Below are 21767 nucleotides of genomic sequence, written 5' to 3'. Positions count from 1 at the left end.
AGTCTAAGACAACACAGGATACATAAACACGGAGTTACTATAATGGAATTATTTACTTTGTTGTATCTTTTAGTCCAACAAGTTATTTTCCCTATTTTGGGAAACTATATGATTGCTTGACTCTATTTTTGCAAATTTAAGGATTCACATTTTGGTCTTGGGAGAGCATACTAGTTACTTGTAGGAGATGAAATTGTGTCGTTGTAAAAGAAATGCTATTTAGTTTCACCAAAATGCAAAGTAAAAGAATAAAAAAGTCACAGTAGAATATCATAGTAATTGGGCAATTACATCCTTTAAGCATCTCTATTATGCCCCTGAGAGGCTAACTGCTACTACTATTATAGTGAATGAATGTAGTCATTACACATTTGAAGACTTTGTCTGCTATTTATCTTTCTTTTTTGTGTATAAAATATATGGATAATATATATGTGTGTATTACATATATGTACATATATATATGTATGCCTTTGCATATACACATATGCATCTAAGTGTGTATACATATTTGCTTCTATGTATACATATAAAGAATTACATGGAAATAGCATTATCATATTATTTTTGAACAAAAATAAAAGTGTCATTTACTTGGCCTTATTTTTCATACCCTTAGAGTCAGACAATCTAACTTAAAATGTTGTCTGAATATATTGAAAGAACAGGCTCCCATTGTGTCTTAAATTATATGAAAAAAATGTTGGCAAATGTGTATAGCTCATTTGTTCATACAGCTAATGGGTAACTATTTACCCATTAATTTCTCCATTTTGGTTTTGTATGGAATGCACTTAAAACTGGCTATAAAATACATCAAAATGAATTAGCTCACTTTGTTATCTCTCCTGGGTGCCTACTACAGGAGGGCATCCAGACTGGATTGCTATGGATATTTAAGAATGCACAAACTACATTTGCTTAAGGAGGCATAAACTTAGTATCCTTTATCAAAAATGCTTGTACCAAAGTATTTCAGATTTTGGAATATTTTCAGACTTTACTAGTTGAGCATTTCTAGTCTAAAAATATAAAATCCAAAATGATATAAATCCATTTTGGATTTTAAAGCTTTGCATCAAGAATGCTCAACCTATATAACATAACTCTTATATTTTTAATTTTAGAAATGCACATTTCTTTGTGTTTGAAAGTCTGGAAAGACACCTGGTTCTCTAGTATCAAGTGTCAAGTATCAAGACTACACAGACAAAAATGAAGCATACATTATTGTCTTTTGTTACTCTTCATAAAAGAATACATACTCTGACATGGTCTGGTAATATATGTTTTTTGGGGGATAAGGCCCAATGGCCACAGAGATGACATTCTTTGTATTTCAAATTATATTGTGAGATATCTGTGTGTGTGTGTGTGTGTGTGTGTGTGTGTGTGTGTGTGTATGATATAGTATATACTAAACATACATACACCATATCCCATATTGGGAAGATGCTTGTGATTCAGACTAGCACCTGTCACTGAAAATATTGGCACACATTTATGTTTTAGGGATCTATGAAAGAAAAAATGCAGGAGTAGCTTGTATGGAACAAATGTTAAAACAGAAGTAAAGAGATAGGGAATGTCACTTAAACTGATATGCAGATTAAATAAGATAATTGAGAATATATTTTAAAATGCAAAAAACGATAATCTACTAAAGAAAAACAACACAATGGATCATTTCATAGGTAAGGGAGTTGTAGTTGTGAAGGATGCTTATTTTTCCCCTAATTTATATGATTATATTGCTAATATTACAATACCATACTACATTATTCATCTACTTGACTATCTCTTAGCGACTCCATCTTTACATTCATTTTCAATTTCTGTACATCTTATCATCTATCCATCTTATTCTATCTTCTACCTCTCTTTATTTTACACTTATTTATCTTTCACAGCAATACAATTTATAGAGGCAGTAATTTTTAAACAGGCTCTTCTCATAGGAAGCCTAGCTTTGAAATTAGGATGATCCTAGAGATGGACACTTCAGACAGGTACAGAAACATGCCCAACAAGAAGTATTTACTGGCTCATCCCACCTATAATGTAAAGGTCATCTTATGAAAGAATAATGAATATGGAGGAAAGGTGAGCTGATAATGTGACATAAAAATTTGATCATTTTAAAAGCACAATTCATATGATGTTAATAAAAAGGAAGTCAGTTATTAAAGAAATCCTAATCCTATGTCAATTCTCATCTTCAGATTGTATTATTTCTAAAATTTTAATTCCAAATTATGACAAAATGAAAATGTTTTTATACTTGCATCTTTTCTTTTTGCTTTTGTTATTTATTGGTCTCTAAAAAATTTTGAGAAAATTTTATATTTTCCCTCAATAATTGCTTTGCATGATTTTCAGTGCCTCTATCTAATAAGGATAATGAGCAAAAGTAAATTGCAAATGACAAGATCTTATGCAACAGTGAATCATCTAAATGCCTGATTCCCTTGACTTAAACCTGCTGTTGCCATAGAAGCAACTATTAGCATTCTGACAGATGGTGCCAGAACCCATTGTCTCTTTCAGTCTCTCTTGCCTTCTCCTTCCTTTCCCTCCTCCCCTTCCCACTCCTTCATTTATGACAAAATTATTGTGCTTGGAAGTGCTAATTCCTTTAACAACATCGAAACTCATCACAGTTGGATATTTTATTGGCTTGGGAACAGCCAAAAAAAGAATAGATGTGGTTTTTGAACACTGACTATTTTCTTTTGTTGCATTATGCAGCCTTTTCTTTTCTCACCAGTAACTGGGATTTTATCTAATATGATAACTAAGAATAAATGTACATTTGTATTTCTTTCACAACTGTAATTTCTTAAAAATTCTCTAAAGCCTGAAGGGAAAAGTAAGGAGGGAATATACTACCCACGAAAAGATCTGAATTGTTTCCCGGATAAATCTTTCTTCTCCCCCAAATAATAATAACAAAATATCCAAAAATTTATATTTAAGTTCTTGACAAATTTTACCCAAAATGATTAACTCATTCAAACTTTACTGCAGTGTTCCCATTCCTGTTGAAGATGTCAAACTCCTTTTTTCTAAGTTTTTAGTTTAGTGGAATGGTTATCATGCATTTTGTATTTCTTTATTTACTAATACATTGTCAAAATTTTATTTTCTTCAAGTATATACTTTCATGTAATATAATGGACCATTTTATCTATTTGTGTATTAATTTTCTATAGTTGTTATATGAAATAACACAAACTCTTTAAAAAGTGCACATTTATTATTTGGAAATTTAATATGGATCTTACTTGGGTAAGATCAATGTGTTCACAAGGTTGTGTTCCTTCTGGATCTCTAAGAGAGAAGCCAGCAATCGTCTGTTGAATATTTCACATATTGCATCACTGTGAAACTTATTCTTCTATGTCCCTTATCCATTTACTGAATCATTGTTATTATATTTAAACCAATCAGATAATCAACATACCATGTCTATCTCAAAATATAAGAATATGCTAAAGAGAAACCTTAATTTTATTTCTAACCATAATGCCTCCTTGCCTTGTCACATAACATATTTTCAGGTTTTGGAGATTAGGTCATAGAAAAATCTTTGAGGGGTCTTTATTCTGCCTACCACTATGAATAAAAACAACAAAAAAACCCTATAGTCCATACACATATGTTCCTATGGTTGCAAACATACAAATATATGATTAGATGATCTGCAATAGAAATTTCTAAATGGTCTGTGCAGCTTGAAAACAAAGTCATAAATCCGTTTATCTTCATCAAGCAAAAGTAAAAATACAAATGACAAGAGAATAGTATTCTTAATATATACTACAATATTATTTTTTTCACATCCTTTTTTCCTTAACAATAATCTTAGAGTTGGCAGGTCAGATTTTACTATATTTTTCTGATTAGCAATCAGATATAAATTACTAAATGTTTCCAAAATATTACTCATTTTACAATGACTACTCTCAAATTATGTTTCTCCAATTCATAGGGAAACAAATTTCCATCTTAAGGACCTGACTGGTTTTCATTAATGTATTTTTTAAGCTTATTTATCATTCTTTTCATTACACATTAATCTCATACAGATGACTTATTTAGGTTTGACTTTGAAAAGATTATGGCCTTAAGAAGGCAAATTACAGAGGCATTTTTCCCCACATAGTGATTAGCCTACCATGTTAATCTCCACACAATTCATGCATTTTAGTAATACACCTTTGTTTAATAAAGACTCTATAAAATATTTTAGAAGGTAAATACAGGTGCTTCACTTGCATCTTTTACTTGAAAGCTATTTATGCATGATTATTGATTATTCTTCCTTTCACTTTTGAACTAGCTGATGCTAAGCATACAGGATGGACTAAACCTTTAATTGAACCCATGAGATGTGACCTTTGGTTCTGGATTTTCAATGATGAGGTAGGTGACTAGACTATTGCAGTAGGAACATGGGCAAATCAGGAAGGCCTGGCAACAAGCCAAATTTGCAACTTTAGGAATAGTTGCCAAATCTCACAATGAAATTTAGTGTTCTTGAAAAATGAAGGTATAGAGTAACTAACTTGTGTAGTCACTACCAGGATCAAGAAGATGTTTCTTACAAGAAGAATCACCCAGAACATTCTTTCCTCCACTGTGGTGACATTTTTTTGGCCAATTAATTCTTATTTCTTGCTACTCCCTAATATGTAAAGGGTTGTGAAATCCTAAGGTTTAATTACTCTAACACCATGATGGGTATCAGCCACATACCCATCATGTTGTGTGTTGAAACGAATAGATATTCAAAAACTTAAATCATGAAAAATATTGATTTTCATACATGCAACAATTTTGAGGATCAAATAAATTATGATAAGTATGATCACTAAAGAACTATAAAATAGGGTTCTTCTGAGCCAGCAACTTGTTCTGTTCATAAATGTAAATGAAGTTGGAGATCAATAAAATCCCTGTGGAGCCTATGGCTCTGTGGAAACAGTAAGAGCCCAATCCATATGACTCAAAATCTTTTCACTACTTTTATGCTCAGCTTTCTTAAGTTTTTTAAATTGATTTTATTATTTTTTAAATACTCCTAAGTTTTTAATCTAGATATTTTTGCTTCACCCTAAGGAGCCTTGGTATTTAATTGTTGACTGAAAGGAGTATAATTTGCTTCAGATGCAGAAAGCAGAAAGTTATGGATGCAATTTTCATGGTTCTGAGTTCCCTTGTGAGATTGGACCAAATATACCCTACATATGACTTAACACTCCACCCTCTATCATTCTCTTTTCTTCTTTCACCACCTGTTTACCCTCATATACTTTCACATGAATACCTTTCTCAGTTATTTTCCATTCTCAGGGAAATTCACCTTACAGTAATGACTGTCTCATATACTTCTGTGTTTTCATAGCACCTACAAAGGACAGCATATATGTCTCTTATTACTTCATATTTTATGCTCTAGGAGTATTGTAACTTAATGCAGTTCTCCCTGCATTCCAAGCTTTATGTCTGTCTTTATTGTGTCAGGTTCTGTTGACCATGACTCCTTGTTAACTTATTTAACACTAAAATCAATGCATTCTTCCAAACTGAAGTTCTAATTCTTTGGAAAGCCTCCTGGCCAATTCCTAAACTTCAAGCTGATACCTTCCTTCCTTAGATGCTTTTCCAGAGTATCTCCATGGTAACTGTGCATAGAATTCATTATAGTGCAATAAGCTACATGTGGCATCTTAGAAGCAATACAATATAGTATTTAAGAGAAAAAGGATCTCAAGTCAGACTATTTAAATTCCAGATCATCTACTTATTTGAAATGCATATTTGGTAAGATGCTTAATTTTTTATATCATAATGCTTCCCTTTTTTAGGAGAGAATCATATACTTACAACAATAAAATTACTGTATTGATTAAATTAAATAACATATGTATCTTGTTTAAGAGAGTGATAGACATGCAATTTATATATTGGAGCATAATAGAGGAATTAGGTGCATTATTTGGGGAGATGTTGGGCTTAACTTTTTTCTTAACTAAGCAAATGGTATAAATTGAGATTTTTATCATAGAAGCAGGAAGGACTGTGAGAGGTAAAAATTTTGAAATGAAAATTTGGCTATATTACATGGTAAGAATGGGAGTACAGAGAAAAGTTATCAAAATTGAAAAATGGTAGTATGAAGGGGAATACAGAGGAAAGTTCTACATTAGACACAAAATTAGAAGGTAGAGACATAGAATAAATTCTTAAAGCATTAAATCCTACAGTGGAAGGTTGGGGAAAAAGAAGGAACCAGTAAAGAAAATGAAGTGAGATAAAGACCAGTTACTACAGCCATAGACAAAAGGTTCAAAAGTTATTATTCAGTTTCTTAATGTCCTCTACCAGAATAGCAAGGCCTTGATCCAAATTGACAGTGTTTTCTCTCTTAAACCCCACTAATGAAAGAGGAGAAAAATATATGTTGCATTTTTCTTCTTTTCCAACACTGTGCTCACCATAATGCATAACACAGACTAGAAATTTAAGTATAAGAATGTTATATTGTGTCTGCATAGAACACAGGTGCTGGATTTTGCTCCCATTGCTAAAGAGTCACATTTTGCTTTAAAAATTAATAAGAAACAACTCTATTATTTTGTGTATACATCTTTTGCTTTTAACTAGTTATCAAACCTATTTAATCTACAATTCTATCTCAATTACCTACATTATCTACTAGCCAGGAAAGATCAAACCAGAATATATCACTTAAAGAAGAAACTAAATGTTTTTCACTTCTTTTCCATTTAGACTCATTTCTCTTTGTGCAAAGTTTCCATCTTAAGAAAATATTTCCCAGTGAATCTCTCCACAGAGGATATCTACAGGTATTGACAGCAGGGGAAATGCTAGCAAAGGTATCATAAGATCCTTCTGGCCATAAGTATTTTAAAATTCTGATGCTCCAACCATGACAGGGGTCCCATTGTTTCCTATAATAAGCACTTTATTATGAATAGTTTTACTGGCATTAATTAGATATCATGGCTGAAATGAATTTAGAGATTTGGATTGAAATTACAGTTATAATCCAACACTACTTAGGTAACCTTAGTGAGTTACTCAGATTTTCTGAACTTCAACTAAGACAAAATGAAAAAAGGTAACACAATGAGCTCTGCTTTGAGAGCTGGGTTTGACACCTGAGTCACCTGCTGGATCTCTGGAACACAGTGTTCTCATCTACATAACTATGTACAAATTATTTAATTTCAATTTTCTCTATTTTTCCACCTGTTAAGTAAAGACCTAATAGCAGCTACTTTAAAGGACTACTGGAATATGATCAAGGACCCAGTTCTGTCTGGAAATGCTCCTACCTCCATGTTTTTCAGTCCCTAGCTCAGGCAGAATGCTTCCTTATCTGGAGATCCTGGGCCTATGGACAGTCATACCTCACGCCCTAGGAAGAATTAGGGAGCTATATTACCCAAGAGCAGAGGATAAAAAATAAGGGCAGTGTGATTCAGGGAATCACAGAAGATGGCTTAGCTCTGTTCCTGAGCTGCAGTGGCAGAAAATAGGGGCCATGATAGTGTTTTAGTTGGTAGAAGTCAAGGGAGGGTGCATAGGTACTCTTGGAGATAGTGTCTCCCATACTCCATCCACTCAGCACTGGGAGACTGTCCCAGGGGCACTTTCATCTTTATTCAGTGTACTGGAGTTCTTCATGGTCCTAGGACTCATATATCTTTTTTTCCACAATCCTATTTTATCTGCTATCTCAACTCCTATATGGGATAGAGAGATCCATATAGGACACCAGTGTCCTCATTTCTGTTGCATAAAGCTCACATAAGACATACAGTGCAACCCCCCCCACACACACACACTTATAGTACAGATGAGAGGAAAGAACAACATCATCATAGTTATATGAATGAGGATGGGGAAGATCTAAATGCCACCCAGAAAATGAGGAGGAGGTGGCAGAGTCAAAGGTAGCAGGAGTCTCAGACCAAAGGAATACCATTGCCAAATGTCAAAATGGACAAGTTAGCTGGGTGGGGAGTGTCTCAGGCTGGTAATGAGCAGAAGGCAGGTGGGAAACTGCTGGGCTCAGGTGCTGAGCAGCCTTTGAAGTTCCTTCAGAGGAGGCGATCTCCTCTGATCAAGACACCTCCAAGTGGATGAGATACCCCCCTAGGTAGCCTGGCACCTGCAACCTCAAGTCTCCTAGGCTTATAACAGGAATGTCCAGGAAAGATCCATTGGAAACACCACCATCTGCCATATTTCCATATCTTTGGGCAGAGAAAAGACCTGTGATGATTCTTGGTGGTGGTCTTTCCTTACATTAGACACCATCATCTATTATCTGCACGGTGACACTCTTGAAATGACAGCTTTATGCAGTGCTGCAAGGATCCACAGTTGAGGAGCTGGAGACATGAAGGTCTAAATCATGAGAAGCCAGTCCATCCAAGTAACAAAAGGCATCAGGTAGAGCCAGGGAACAGAGTTGGATTCTGTGTGGTGGGAATCTGGGCAGTTCTTGGTTTTTGGGTCCCTCATCTCTCTCAGGAACAATCAAGACTTGGGTCTATCATTAAAGATTAACTATTAAAGGTAATACTATGAATAAATGTCTGAACAATTAACCTATATAAACAGATAGTAATAAAATAAATGTAATTTAATATAAACAAGAGCCTTGAATTAAAAAAAAACACATTTGAAAACACTATAAGCTTACTTGGAACTAAATTTGAACTTTCTAGATTTAAAATACTTTTTCTTTAATTGTACATATATATTCTGTTTATAGTTATAAAGTTATATATGCAAATATAAAAACAATTCAGGAGAAAGGTAACACTTACATGAAACTACTGGAGCAGAAATATATTTAATACATCAAATAACTGAAAGGAACTGTTGTTTTATTAGAGTGTTTCTAAAAGCCATTACACTACATAAAAATATTTCATTTCTTTAAGTTTCCAGGTAAAGCCTCTACAACTACTTTCCTAATATCACTTTATTCTTAAATAGATTATATTCTGGATAATATCGGAGCTTAAAAGCTATCTATCACATCCCCTTAGCTGATACGATTAAGGGTTTTCCTTAAGACAAAAACTAGATTATTTCAAAATATTGTAAATGTATTTTTAAATGAAAGAGTTATTCCTGTCACAATTTCTATGAAGAATATACCTCTGTCTGACGTGTTTTTTTTTTTTTATTTCCTGAAGTTGAATCATCCTTCTATGTCCAGGAAGATTTCAAAGACAAGCTCTTTGTAGTAAAGAAGCAGAATAAAAAGGTGCCTTCTATCAATTTGGAAGAATAGTAACCAAAAATCATGCTAAAGTCAAAATGATTGATGACTAGGGGAAAATAATATAGAATTGCATCTTCAGGAAAAGTCTTCCATTATAGAGGGCCTCAAAATTGTTCACCATTAGACCTGTGTGAAAGGGAATTCTTGACCAATTTGGTCTTGTCATCTTGCAAGTGCTCAAAAGTGGCAAATAGGGTATGATTGAAGGAATGATTTTTGTAAGTGAAAGATGAGAGTCTTGATTAGATGTGTTGGGCCCATCTGAGCCAAATCTCTATCAATAAAAAGAATTGCACATCAAAAGACTAAAGTCCATCTTTTAGGAGAAATCTTGTGTCATCATCAAATGCCATGAGGCAAGACTCAAATTTAAGGTAGAAAAACTCATAGAAACCAAGAAAACTCATGCAGTAGCCCCATGTAAGACCAAATGAAGCTGGCAAGGGGTGAATGACAGAAAAGGGAGTGGAATCTGGCTAGTTTGGAAACCTCAAATTTTTTCACTTGTGAGCATCTGTGAACACCAACAATACAATGGGTCAATAAAGGAATTCCGTATGCTGCTGTAGATCTCAAAATAATGCTGCCAATTTTGTTAAGATTGGCGAGGTATACCTAGATTGAACTCATTCTTAGGGAAGAATGTATCAAAATTTCAAGTAAGGGCTGTGGTTGTAGCTCAGGGGTACAGTGCATGCTGCACTGGGTTAGATCCTTAGCACTATATAAAAATAAATAAATAAAATAGAGATTGTGTCCATCTACAACTGAAAATAAGTAAAATTTTGATTTCAAGTAAAATAAAGCCAGGCCCAATAGAACCTGGTATTTATGTGTGAATCAGTGCTAACATCAGACTATGTACACCATTCTATGCAAAATATTGCAACTTCACTCACTCTCACTTTTGCACCACCTTAAAAATTAAAGCACAAAGGAAAACTAGACATTACAGTTAAAATGTTTAATAGAATATTCTAACAAACTCACTTAACAAAGGCTTCCCCCTCTTGAGGGTGAGATGTCATACTTAATGATTTTATTTCATTGGGTCAGACATACCATTGATGTGCAGGATCATGACCTTTCAGAGCACTTCCAGTACTGAAATATTATAATTCTCCAATACTCTGGATGCATGATTCTCTCTTTACATGTACTAGTCAGAATGTTTTCTCTGCCAAACTGAAATATGCAATTATAATCATATGGGCAGTCACAGTCAAGGCCTTCCTAGAGAATATGGCCATTACAGAAACAGCTGCCTTCCTGACTATATACAGAAGCTGGGCAAAGCTTAAATGATTCTTCTTGGATCATTTTTATTTATTTATTTTGTTGTCCTTGGCTCAGGTGCCTCATGAGCCAAAGGGTGTGGGAGGGAACCCTCTGGGCAGACAGGAATATGTGGGAAGTTGTTCTTTCCACCTAATGGGAAAGTGCTGGCTCTGCTTAACCCCTTTATTAAAATTAGGGTAGTAGGAGGGCAGTTAAACTAAAACAAGGATTATGTAAGTAGCAACCGAGGCATCCCAATTCCCTAATGTGATCAACAGAAAGTGCATTTTACTGGTTGAAAATGAAGAGTCTATGGAACGTCTCCGGGAATGTGAATCCCAGTTCCAACTTAACCAGTTATATAATGTTTGGCAAATTATTTAGATTTTATAAAACTCAGTATTTTCCTCTGAAAATGGGAAGTAATTCTAATTACTGGTTATAGTGTGTGAGGCAAATACTTCATAAGCACACTTAGTGCCTGGAGCAAAATATACATTTAATTTAATTAATGTTGTCTTTAATTATTTTGACTCATACACATACAGTTATCCCTTCACTGGGTAATAAAGAGTTGAGAACAGTTTGAATGTGGTTATGAATGCCAGAGGACATATCTAAAACAATCCTGTATCACCGTGACTCTGTGCATAGGAGTTTCTATTGCCTTGTTTTAATGAACACGTTTGATTAGAAATTTAGTTCCTAAAGTAGATCATGAAAACCTTGGAAATTAAAGATCCTTATCTACATTTATACTTCACATAATAAAATTGATACGTAGTTTGGATTTTTTGGTTGTTTTTGCAGTGCTAAACATTGAGCCCAGGTTCTCCTAAGTGCTAAGCTTATGCTCTACCCTGAGCTAACCCCCCACCAATAAATAGTTGTTGAATCAGGGTATTTTAGTGGGTGCTTTAGACTTCTAGCACTTTTCTATGTAGTTAAGTGTAATGTTCCTACAATTGAGAGTAATTGTGGTTAAATATTATAAAGGCTACAAAGTGTTAATGAAAAAATAATTGTTTATTCTACTATCCTTTGGGCAAAATTTTATCAACATAAGTTTGAAAAACAGACATATTTGAACAAGAATAAAGCACTTAGTAAACGTGAAATGATAGATAAATACTAGAAACATGCAAAATTTACCCAAGAATTTTTTGAGTAGTCTCTCATCTATCAACAATGTACATCATTATGTAACTTACTGTTGATTTCATTAAACACCCTGCTCCTCAGAAAGATGACAAAACTATAAGGTTAAACTGCCAGTGTGGAGTAGATCTGGTGATGCATGCTAATTAACTATTTTTTTTAAATCAGTACACTAAAGACGGAAATGGAAAACTGTTCTGCCTGGTTTTCAATTAGTGTATTTTGCTCCTTGCCATTTGTACCCAATTGTCTTATTTGGACTAAACATTACATTTTCCCTTGCTGAGTTTTTTTTTTTCCTTAATGCAGTTTTAAACTAACCTTTTATCTTCTGTTGTTAACATTATAAAAAGTGGCTTAATATTGAGCAACTATATAACTTCATTTATGAATAGTTGAAGTTGTTGATAGCTAGTCCAAACAAAATTGCAAATGAGTGTGCAGTGGAAATGCATTTTATTTGCTGTAGCATTTTCATTAGGTTGAGCTTTGAATCAAATTGAAAATCAAAGAATAAAACCTGCCTTATATGAGAAAAGATCATTTTTATTGCATCACTATTACCCCTTTTTCTGTCATCTTTTCTGGCTAATATAAAATCATATTACTGCTATATATAAATGAGGATTTATGATATTGCAATGCTTGTTAACAGTAACTACTTTCTTAGTTTGAGATCAACCAGCATTTACTTTCTTTCCCTTGACTATATTTTTGACACATTCTTGTCATTTATTAGGAGAACATTTTGGATGGGAAAATCTCAGAAACTGGCATCATATTTTGTGATATTACATTCTATTTGACATAATGAACATTTTCCCCTCTTTTGCTGAAATCAGCACTAGGAAAGACCAAATACAGCAAAGTTTTTTAATAGTTTAAAATTGCCCCTGTCATTATCTTGTCAGTTACATGAGACCTTGAGTGTGCAGGGCTATGGAAATCTTTCAAGACAAATTTTCTAGAAGTACTCTTAGGGAAAACTGTTTATAAAACCTAAGAACTTTAATCTTTAGAAAAGATAAGGGTACCAAAGTGTTACTGGTGATGACCAGAAAGCACTGTGATACTATTTTCTAATCATAGCCAGTCAGGGACAGTTTCAGAAGCCTGGTCATTCTATCACTTTTTATTTTTATTGTTCTCAACATTCTTTCCACAACTCAACCTTTACAATTAATAATCTAAAATTCTTAAAGACACTCATTTCTGTTAAAACCTGTGTTTACCTTGCTTCTTTCACAGTATTCCATCTGTGTTACCTTTATTATAATTAGTAAAAAGAAGTAAATTTTGAGATAGAGTAATGATTTATCTTTGGTCTTTCTTTAGAAAATATTGACAAGCTAGGTAAATTTAGGCAACCTCCTTATCCTTTCTTAACCCCATCCCTCTATCTAGCAATACTACATGATCAGTAAATGATAATATTTCCAGTCTCTGAGACTTATTAAAATTCAGAGCTTCATGTCAATTTCCTTGTTTTTTTAAAAAAATATATATATAATTTCCTCAAATTAATCTGGGGTGATGTTATCACTATAATTTCTTTAGCTATAACTTGACAAATTGATACTTTAATACAATTAATCTTATGCCTTTATAATTCCAAAGGTGAAAAGAGCAATTTGTACTTAAATGCCTGAAACTTGTCTTATGATTTAAATATCAGTACTTTTAGTTCTATAAATATACTTCCCCATTCCACCATGTAGGTTAGTAACACTATCACTGCTTTTTACCAAAATCCTAAAGGGCAGGGTTTCGTGGAATTATTTTTCCTTCATTTCCTATTTTTCTGCTAACACTCTATCATGTCTTTCTTCTTCTTCTCTGTCTTTTGAGAGACTGCCTCCATTTTATATCCAACACTATAAGCTTGTCTGGATTACAATCATTATAGGTATAATATAGAGAAACACTATCATAATTGCTTTATTTCATTCAATTTATTCCACATTCAAACATTGGGCCACTTTTCTAATTCACCACTTTCATTATTTAATATTCTTGTCCAATACCTATTGTTAATAATTGTGCCAATTTTTAACTTCTGAGGACAATCATTTCATAAAATCTTATTTTAATCACTCAAGATAATTATTTTAGAATGTGCCAGGGCAAGATGAGCAAGATGCATTGTGTGATATAAAGAGTTCATGATCTTTTGAGTGACTGCTAGATTATCAAAACAAACATACAAAATATTAAAGGAACACCTAGGCTATTGAATGAACTGACCATTACTAATCAAATGTAGTTTCCCTTTCTCATTTTTGAACATTATTTATTTTCTATATTTTTCATATCCTTGTATAAATTAAGATTTCTAATTTCACAGAATCATATGCTCTACCATATTTTATATTAAGCTATAATTTATTACTATAAACTAAGTGTTGAGTCCTTGCATTCTTCAAACAATTTAATATTTATAATAACCTTAAGAAATGCAAAGTACTGGTCCCCTTTTTCAGAACACAGGTCATGGCTATAAAAATGGAAGTGCCTGTTCAAATTCAACTAGGTTAAATATCTCACACATAAACTTCAAATCTAGGTCTATCTGATGATACACTTCACTCTTAAACCCAATCTGAGCTCTCTGACCTCACAGAGCTCTCTTCTATTCCATATTGTTCTGTCCAAGATCTATCAATTTTATATTTACCCTCTTCAAGGATCCTGACATCCTTAAGCGGCATTGATTTCTTTGTTCTCTAAATACTTGTGTTCGGATTATGTGACAGATTTTAGAGATTAGTGAAACTAAAAACATTTGAAAAACCTTAAAAGCAGGAGTGAATCTGGAACAATTCTGAAAGCTGAGAGAGTAGAGTGACATAGTAGGATTAATTCACCTTTCACCTGGGAAGAACAAAAACTAGTAGGTGGCTACTGTGGGTTAGATGTAGGCTCCATGCCACACCTGAGGCTGCACACAGCCTTCCCCAAAGACTTTCCCAGAAGGATGTGGAGATTTCAACATAAAGAATCTGTATAGAGTAGACCACTAAAATCCAAGCACTAAGATGAATCAGAGGTCAAAATGTCTAGAGGAGGAGATATTTCTCAACTTAAGGAAATGCAGACCATACATATCCCCAAGAATAAACACACACACACACACACATGAAGAAGAGCTGACATTGAAAAATTTGTCCTGTCTGACAGATTCCACAACTTTCATAGTACTATAAATGCATCTAACTCAGAAATATTGCCCTTTACTCTGAAATCTTTACTTTCCCATACCTCCAAAATTAACAAAGAATGTTTATTAAGGAAAGAAAAAGAGGAGCTAATGATCAGAGCCAAAGGAATGAGAGGAAGACAATACATGGCTGAAAAGACTTTGTCCCCACTATGGCCTTCCAGACCCGAATCAGGACATAGCCAAGGAACATTATAAACTAGGAATAGATTGTTCCAATGTCCTGTTTTACTTTTTTTAATATTTATTTTTTAGTTGTAGGTGGACACAATATCTTTATTGCATTTTTATTTGGTGCTGAGCATCGAGCCCAGGGCCTCATGTGTACTAGGCAAGCACTATACCACTGAGCCACAACCCCAGCCCATCCTGGGTTTTGTAATGCCTGAATAAATAAGTTTATTTGTTGATACAATATGGTGGCCCTGAAATAAATAGGATTTCATTGAAGTTTAGAAACCAAAAATTAAACCCAACAAATTTAAGCAGCAATGGTAGAGATGAAAATAGTGTTCTGCTCAAAGCCCATTTTGTTGTGCTCATTTAATCTAAAAAAAAAATTAAAAAATAAAAATTTAGATCCCTTATTTGAGCTTCTGATTTAGAATGTTTTTTTAGTTGTTGATAGACACAATACCTTTATTTTTATACAATGCCTTTATTTTATTGATTATTTTTATGTGGTGCTGAGGATCAAACTCAGTGCTTCACATGTGCAAGGAAAGTCTGAGCCACAACCTCAGCCCAAGTTTTTGTTGTTTTGATTTTGTATTTTTTTAATTACAAAATCAGCCTTCCATGGTTAAAATTACCTTTCTAAGTCATTTCTTTGCATTTTTTGAGAAAGCCTGAGCCTGATTTTTGTTTTTTCTTTAATCCCTGAGTTTTGAATCACCATGGATTGAAGACTAATGGCAACCAGGAACACATGAAGGAAGATGTGGGCTGATTTAGCAGGTCGGATCCTTTCAGAATCAGTTGGGCCAATATAACTGTGAGTTCAACAGTGAAGTATCAATAGAGCAAGCTGACATAAGATTGACTAGTGTTCTATCCAAAATATCCTAGACTAGTAGAGACTCAAGCATTTAGAAACCAAAAGAAAGTGCCAGATGTCTGGCAATGGAAAGAGCATCCATAATAGAGATGCATATACCCCAGACATAAGAACTAAGGGAAACTCTTGCCAAGAGAGGGTACTTTTTAAACAACCCATTAGAAAGAGGTTGTTTTAATCCCTGTTATACCCAGAAAATAGAAAATCATGCAGTCTATACCTCATACCTTCCCCACCTAATATGAAAGGGTTGCAATCAAGGAGAAAAGACACAAAGATTGTGCTGCTTATACAAATGCCAAGAGGTACTGATTTCAGGCCATAGCTTTGGGAACAGTGTGCATTCTCTGGGGATTTCTTAAAATTAATAGCTATTGATTTCTGTCTTCAAAAGGCTAAATTATAAATAGAAGTCCTCTTTGTACCACCAAGAGGGAATAGCATTGCGTACTCTGTATAGTTTGGGAAAATTTTTAGTGTTCACTCAGTGGCATGAATAAATTTTGAAGGGGTCAAGGAAACCTAAATACATGCATTAATATCAAATTATATTTTGTTTTCCTTTTAGGACTTGTTTATTTACACTACAGCAGTTGCAATAAGGCAGGAAGTTCTTATTTATTGTTTCTTCCATGGAAAATGAATTTTGGGGGGGTTTTCAGAAGTTCTTTTACCCTGCTATATAACTAGGGTCCCCTGTTTTCAATTCCCTGACATGTGCAATGTTTCCTCCCAACTTCTTCCCTTCCCCAACTAACCTAGGCCTATTTTATGCATGATGAAGCACTTTCAGCCTCTTTCTAATGAATGTTCCTTAAAAATCCAGTTAAGCTGGGTACTCCTCAATATCACTCAAATCCTGCTGCCAAAAGACTCACAGCTGATGATGTCCACATCATCAGTGGAAAAGCAGCTTGTTTCCTTCAGGACTTCACAGGCATGAACAAAGCAGAGCACTCTTTGTTCCTCAAATATTGGAGTACACATGTAAGCTTTCTGAATTATTCTATATCAAAAAATCTTTGCTATTGGTGTTTTCTGTACTCTATGAATATTTTTAAAGATCTTGGGGTTGATTAACTGACTAAATAAATTTGAACTTGGAACACAACTTGCTGGCATTTATAATTCCTAGATGATGATATTTTGTAAGGGGTGCGAGGAGTTTCTACTTAAGTAAGAACTTAAAGTTTCTTGCATTTCTTTCTGCATTTATTTCAAATCACTCTAATTCTGGTTCTCCCCACAAAGCCGTATTGGCCTCTGCTTTTCCTCAAGAAATCCAATCAACTTCCAGTTTCAGAGCTCAGGATCCTCTTGTCTAGAAATGTCTCCCCCTAATTCTTTTATCAAGTGTCATCTCCAAAGAAAGCTCTTACTAGGTTCCAGTACCAATAATCTAAAGATCTTTTCTTCTTCTCTTGATTCAGGCATGTGTATCTTAGCCTTCATTACATATCCTGTAGCTACTGTTTAATTTCTATCTCACTCACTGATATTTGAGTATCAGTGACAATGTTCTTGCCTTGGACTATGGCAGAAACAGAGGAAAAAAAAGAGAAGAATTGCTGGGGTGGTTAAAAAGATATATTCCACCTGACTCTCATGTAGCATGAGAGGAATTCAGCATGGCTCTATTTTTATGGCTTAACAACTAATTAAATAATGTTGCTACTCACTAAAATAGGAAATATGGTAGAATGGCAAAGTTTGAGGAAAATGGGGGCATTTAGAAAGAAGACTCTGAGGTATATGTATGTACTAGAAGTGTTGTCTGGTGGGCAAATAATTATTTTTTTTCCTGAATGCAGCAGAGAATTTTTGATAAATGGTAAATGAATCTGGGAATGTCTGGCACATAAGTGCTAAACCTCATATTAGATTTCATCCTTTATTGAGTTTACAATTTAGGATTGGGTCAACCTTTTCCTGTAGACTATCATGTTATAGGGGTATTGACAGAATCTGCAGAAAATGACAAAATATACATCTAAGGTAGAAGTAAAAATAGGATCACCATTAGAGTCATGGAAAAAAAGTTAAATCAAAACCAGAAAGCAAAGAAAAAGAGTCAGTATGAAAATCAGTGATCCATTTATACCCAGGTACTCTGGAACAGTGGATTTCCCAAAGCTCTTTATTCTAAAGACAGGAGCCAGGTTTGGTTGAGGTTACTGTCAGCTACCAATGTCACCCATTAAAGATCCTTATTAAAGAGTCAGAAGTAGATGTCAGAACTGCTTAATTATATTCTGTAACTGCATTCAGAGGCAGCAGGTCAATACCTGAATACGATTTATCAAGAACTGATGACAATGTGCATGTATAATTTTGTTCTCTGAAATTCATATACATCCTTGAATACTAAAAGGCACATTTACATCTATCTTTTTTCATGACTCCAGCAGAATCTGTTCCTAATTAGTATCCCCCTTTTTCTAAAGAAGGACTTGAGGCTAAGTATTGTTAGAGAATTTCCCAGTGTCAAACAAAATGTAAGTAATGGAGGTAGAATTAGTGGTTTCACTCAAAATCTCATGTTCTTTCCACTTCTAGCTGGGCCGAAATAGAATACATGAATTTATTCTTGTCATACCATCTTATTTGTCCCAAATATTATAATTCAGGTTGAGAAACCCATAACTGAAAGTAAAACTAGCAAACTTAGATGGAAACCCCCCCAAAAAAACCCCACTTTTGTTTTAGACCCATGCTAATCTGTTTTCTCCTAAAAAAAAAAAGGTGCACATATGCAGAGATATTGTAATCAGCATACCCAGTGGAATTCAACACTCATTAAACTCCTCAAGCAGAGAGCAATATAAACTAACACAGTGGAAATAAGGTCAGTGAACATAATGAGTGAAATACCTTACAAAGGGGAATTGGTGTGCAGCATTGAAATCCTCATTTTCTAGAGTTTGAGAAAATGTGTCTAGCTGCTAGTTTGGGTTACTGCTGTGTAGCTGTGGGCGGGCATGGCATTCAGAAGTAGAGAGCAACACAACTAAGTCACTAGGAGGCACAGGTGGGTCAAGAGAGTAGGTTAAATGCTAACCATTTTCCAATTACCTGCAGTTCTCTTCAGTTACGGTTCTCTTTTAAAATAGGTCACTCCCAAATCCTTCACCTTCTCTTTTACATAGAACTAACACAATGTGTAAGAATGAAAGAATAGATGGGCAATCGGTGATGAGAATTTGATATGAAACAACACACAAAAAAAGTGATTTGTGGTTTGTAAAGTGTTTTGTTAGTGCAAGGAGTTCCAAATCATAAATGCTTCCAATCTTTCACAAAATGTTTTAAGTAGCTCTTAAGATCAGATACTATTGCATCACTAGGAAAGAAGATGCATGCACTGTGCAGCTTGCCCTCAAGGGTCTATTAGTGTTACAGAAAATTGCAATACTTTTTGTTAAAACTTTAATTGTGATATGAATGATGTGCTACAGGATTATACAAATTTTCCTGTAGAAACATGAGAGAGTGTTCATTCATGGGCATCATTGGAGATGATGTATGGATAATGGTAGGTCTTGGAAGGACTGGCAGAGAGAGAATAGCAAATACCAACAATAAAACACAGAGTTGTGAAGTGTGCAGAGATTAATGAGTCCTGTGTAATTATGGCATGGACTGCAAAGATTGCTGATTAAGTTAGGCATAGTGTGTGTGCTTATAATCCCAGCTACTCAGGAGCTTGAGACAGGAGCCCACATTCTAGACCAGTAAAGAAAACTTAGTAAGACCCTAACTCAAATAAAATTTAAAAAATAGTTCCCTCGTGAGTGTGGCGGGGATGGTGGACACCACCACGCAGAGGGGGCTTCCCGGGGAGGGGAGTGTGGGCTGCCAGCCTTGGCAGCAGCGAGCGGGTGGAGCGCGGGAGGCTCGCTGCCACTTCTCCGGAACCAGGGCACCCCCAGGGCCGCCCGGGGGCTCAGCGGACAGCGGCGGGGAGATGTCCTTTGCTTCTCAGATGTAATGCACTTTAAGTTTAATATTCAACAGTGAAAATGAGTCATACAGAGGTTAAGTTAAAAATACCTTTTGGAAATAAGTTGCTGGATGCTGTTTGTTTGGTACCTAGCAAAAGTTTAACATACAGAATAATTCTTACACATGGAGCATCAGGAGATATGAATCTTCCTCATTTGATGTCATTGGCATCCCATCTTGCATCTCATGGCTTTTTTTTGCCTGAGATTTACCTGTAAAGGCCTTAATATTGTGCATAGACTTAAGGCATACAAAGCAGTTTTGAATTACCTAAAGACCTCAGGATAATACAAACTTGCAGGTGTTTTCCTTGGAGGTTGTTCAGTGGGCTCAAGAGCAGATGTTTCTGTAATGTGTCATATTGAGCCAGATGATGCTGATGGTTTTGTTCGAGGTCTCATTTGTATTTCTTATCCACTGCACCATCCAAAACAACAGCATAAACACAGAGATGAAGATCTCTTTCGTATAAAAGATCCTGTACTGTTTGTGTCAGGCTCAGCAGATGAAATGTGTGAGAAGAACTTGTTGGAGAAAGTGGCACAAAAATTGCAAGCTCCCAATAAAATCCACTGGATTGAGAAGGCAAATCATTCCATGACAGTGAATGGACGGTCAACAAATGATGTTTTCAAAGAAATAAATACACAGATTTTGTTTTGGATCCAAGAAATCACTGAAATGAAAAAGAAATAATTGTCATTAGTTAAAAGCCATGTTATTTTGAATACAAGTACAGTTAATTTGATAAAGAATAGTATACCTCTCAGCATTATGAGATATATTTCAGACTAATGTTCTTTAATGTTGCCCTATTTTTGAAACACATTTTAATTGTGAAAATAATATTCTTTCCAAAATGTCTTTTGAAAGCAGTTATAGTTGTATGAAGATGATGTACAAATATTAAAGGTGGTCTAAATATAATTTATTTTCACTAGTATAGTTAAGCTTTGAAAAAATTAAACTTTTGAATTTTGTTACAAAAAAAATTTAAAAAAAATAAATAAAAGGCCCAATAGTACAGTGCTTACTCAGCATGTGGGAGACCCTAGGTTCAACATATATTACCACACGTACACACACAAATATTTTCTATGAATCTAGAGAAGTAGGTAGAAATCAGATGCAAAATTAAGTAGACTGTACTTCAAAATTTGTTTCACAAACTGGGGTACAAGCTAATTTAAGTACAATCCAGGAGAATCATATTTTGAATGGGGGAATGTGAGTGGACCACACCAGACAGCTCAGACAGCAATCATACCACATCTTGCCTTAAACTTCCAGAATAAGCAGATAAAGAATGAAACATAACTTCCACTTGGGAAATTGGTGTTCTTAAAAAAAATGAGTGAAACTTTTTGTTTTTTTTCATATCCTTGAATATTCTCTCAAACTGATTTTATTCAATAATAGTCCTCTTAGGATTTCCTAGTTGTTTACATTTGCATGGGGAATAGTCTTGTGAAAGAGAATTTTTGACTAGAATTCAAATTAAATTATAGACTTTGTTTCTGAGCAAGTGGGAGTAAGTTTTCAATGTTATTTAATTTTTCCTTTCATTACTCTCTTCCTTAATTTCTTCAGTTGTGGTTTGGAAAAGACATCTGTCATACTTAACTTCAACACTATGTTTCTTATTGCCTGTGTTTTAAGAAAATGGGTTTATACGGACTTAAAATGATGAAAGTCTCAAGTTTTTATTTTTGGTAAAATTGCCA

The 21767-nt window shown here is 34.4% G+C and overlaps 1 pseudogene; it reads left to right on the top strand.

The window, feature by feature from the left end:
• Nucleotides 1–20060: 20060 nt before the first annotated feature.
• LOC143386465 (testis-expressed protein 30 pseudogene) lies at nucleotides 20061–20739 on the top strand (annotated as a pseudogene).
• The last annotated feature ends 1028 nt before the right edge of the window (nucleotides 20740–21767 follow it).

This window comes from Callospermophilus lateralis, unplaced genomic scaffold, assembly GCF_048772815.1.
Source record: "Callospermophilus lateralis isolate mCalLat2 unplaced genomic scaffold, mCalLat2.hap1 Scaffold_300, whole genome shotgun sequence".
Taxonomy (NCBI): Eukaryota; Metazoa; Chordata; class Mammalia; order Rodentia; family Sciuridae; genus Callospermophilus; species Callospermophilus lateralis.
This window is presented reverse-complemented; position numbering and strand designations above follow the sequence as displayed.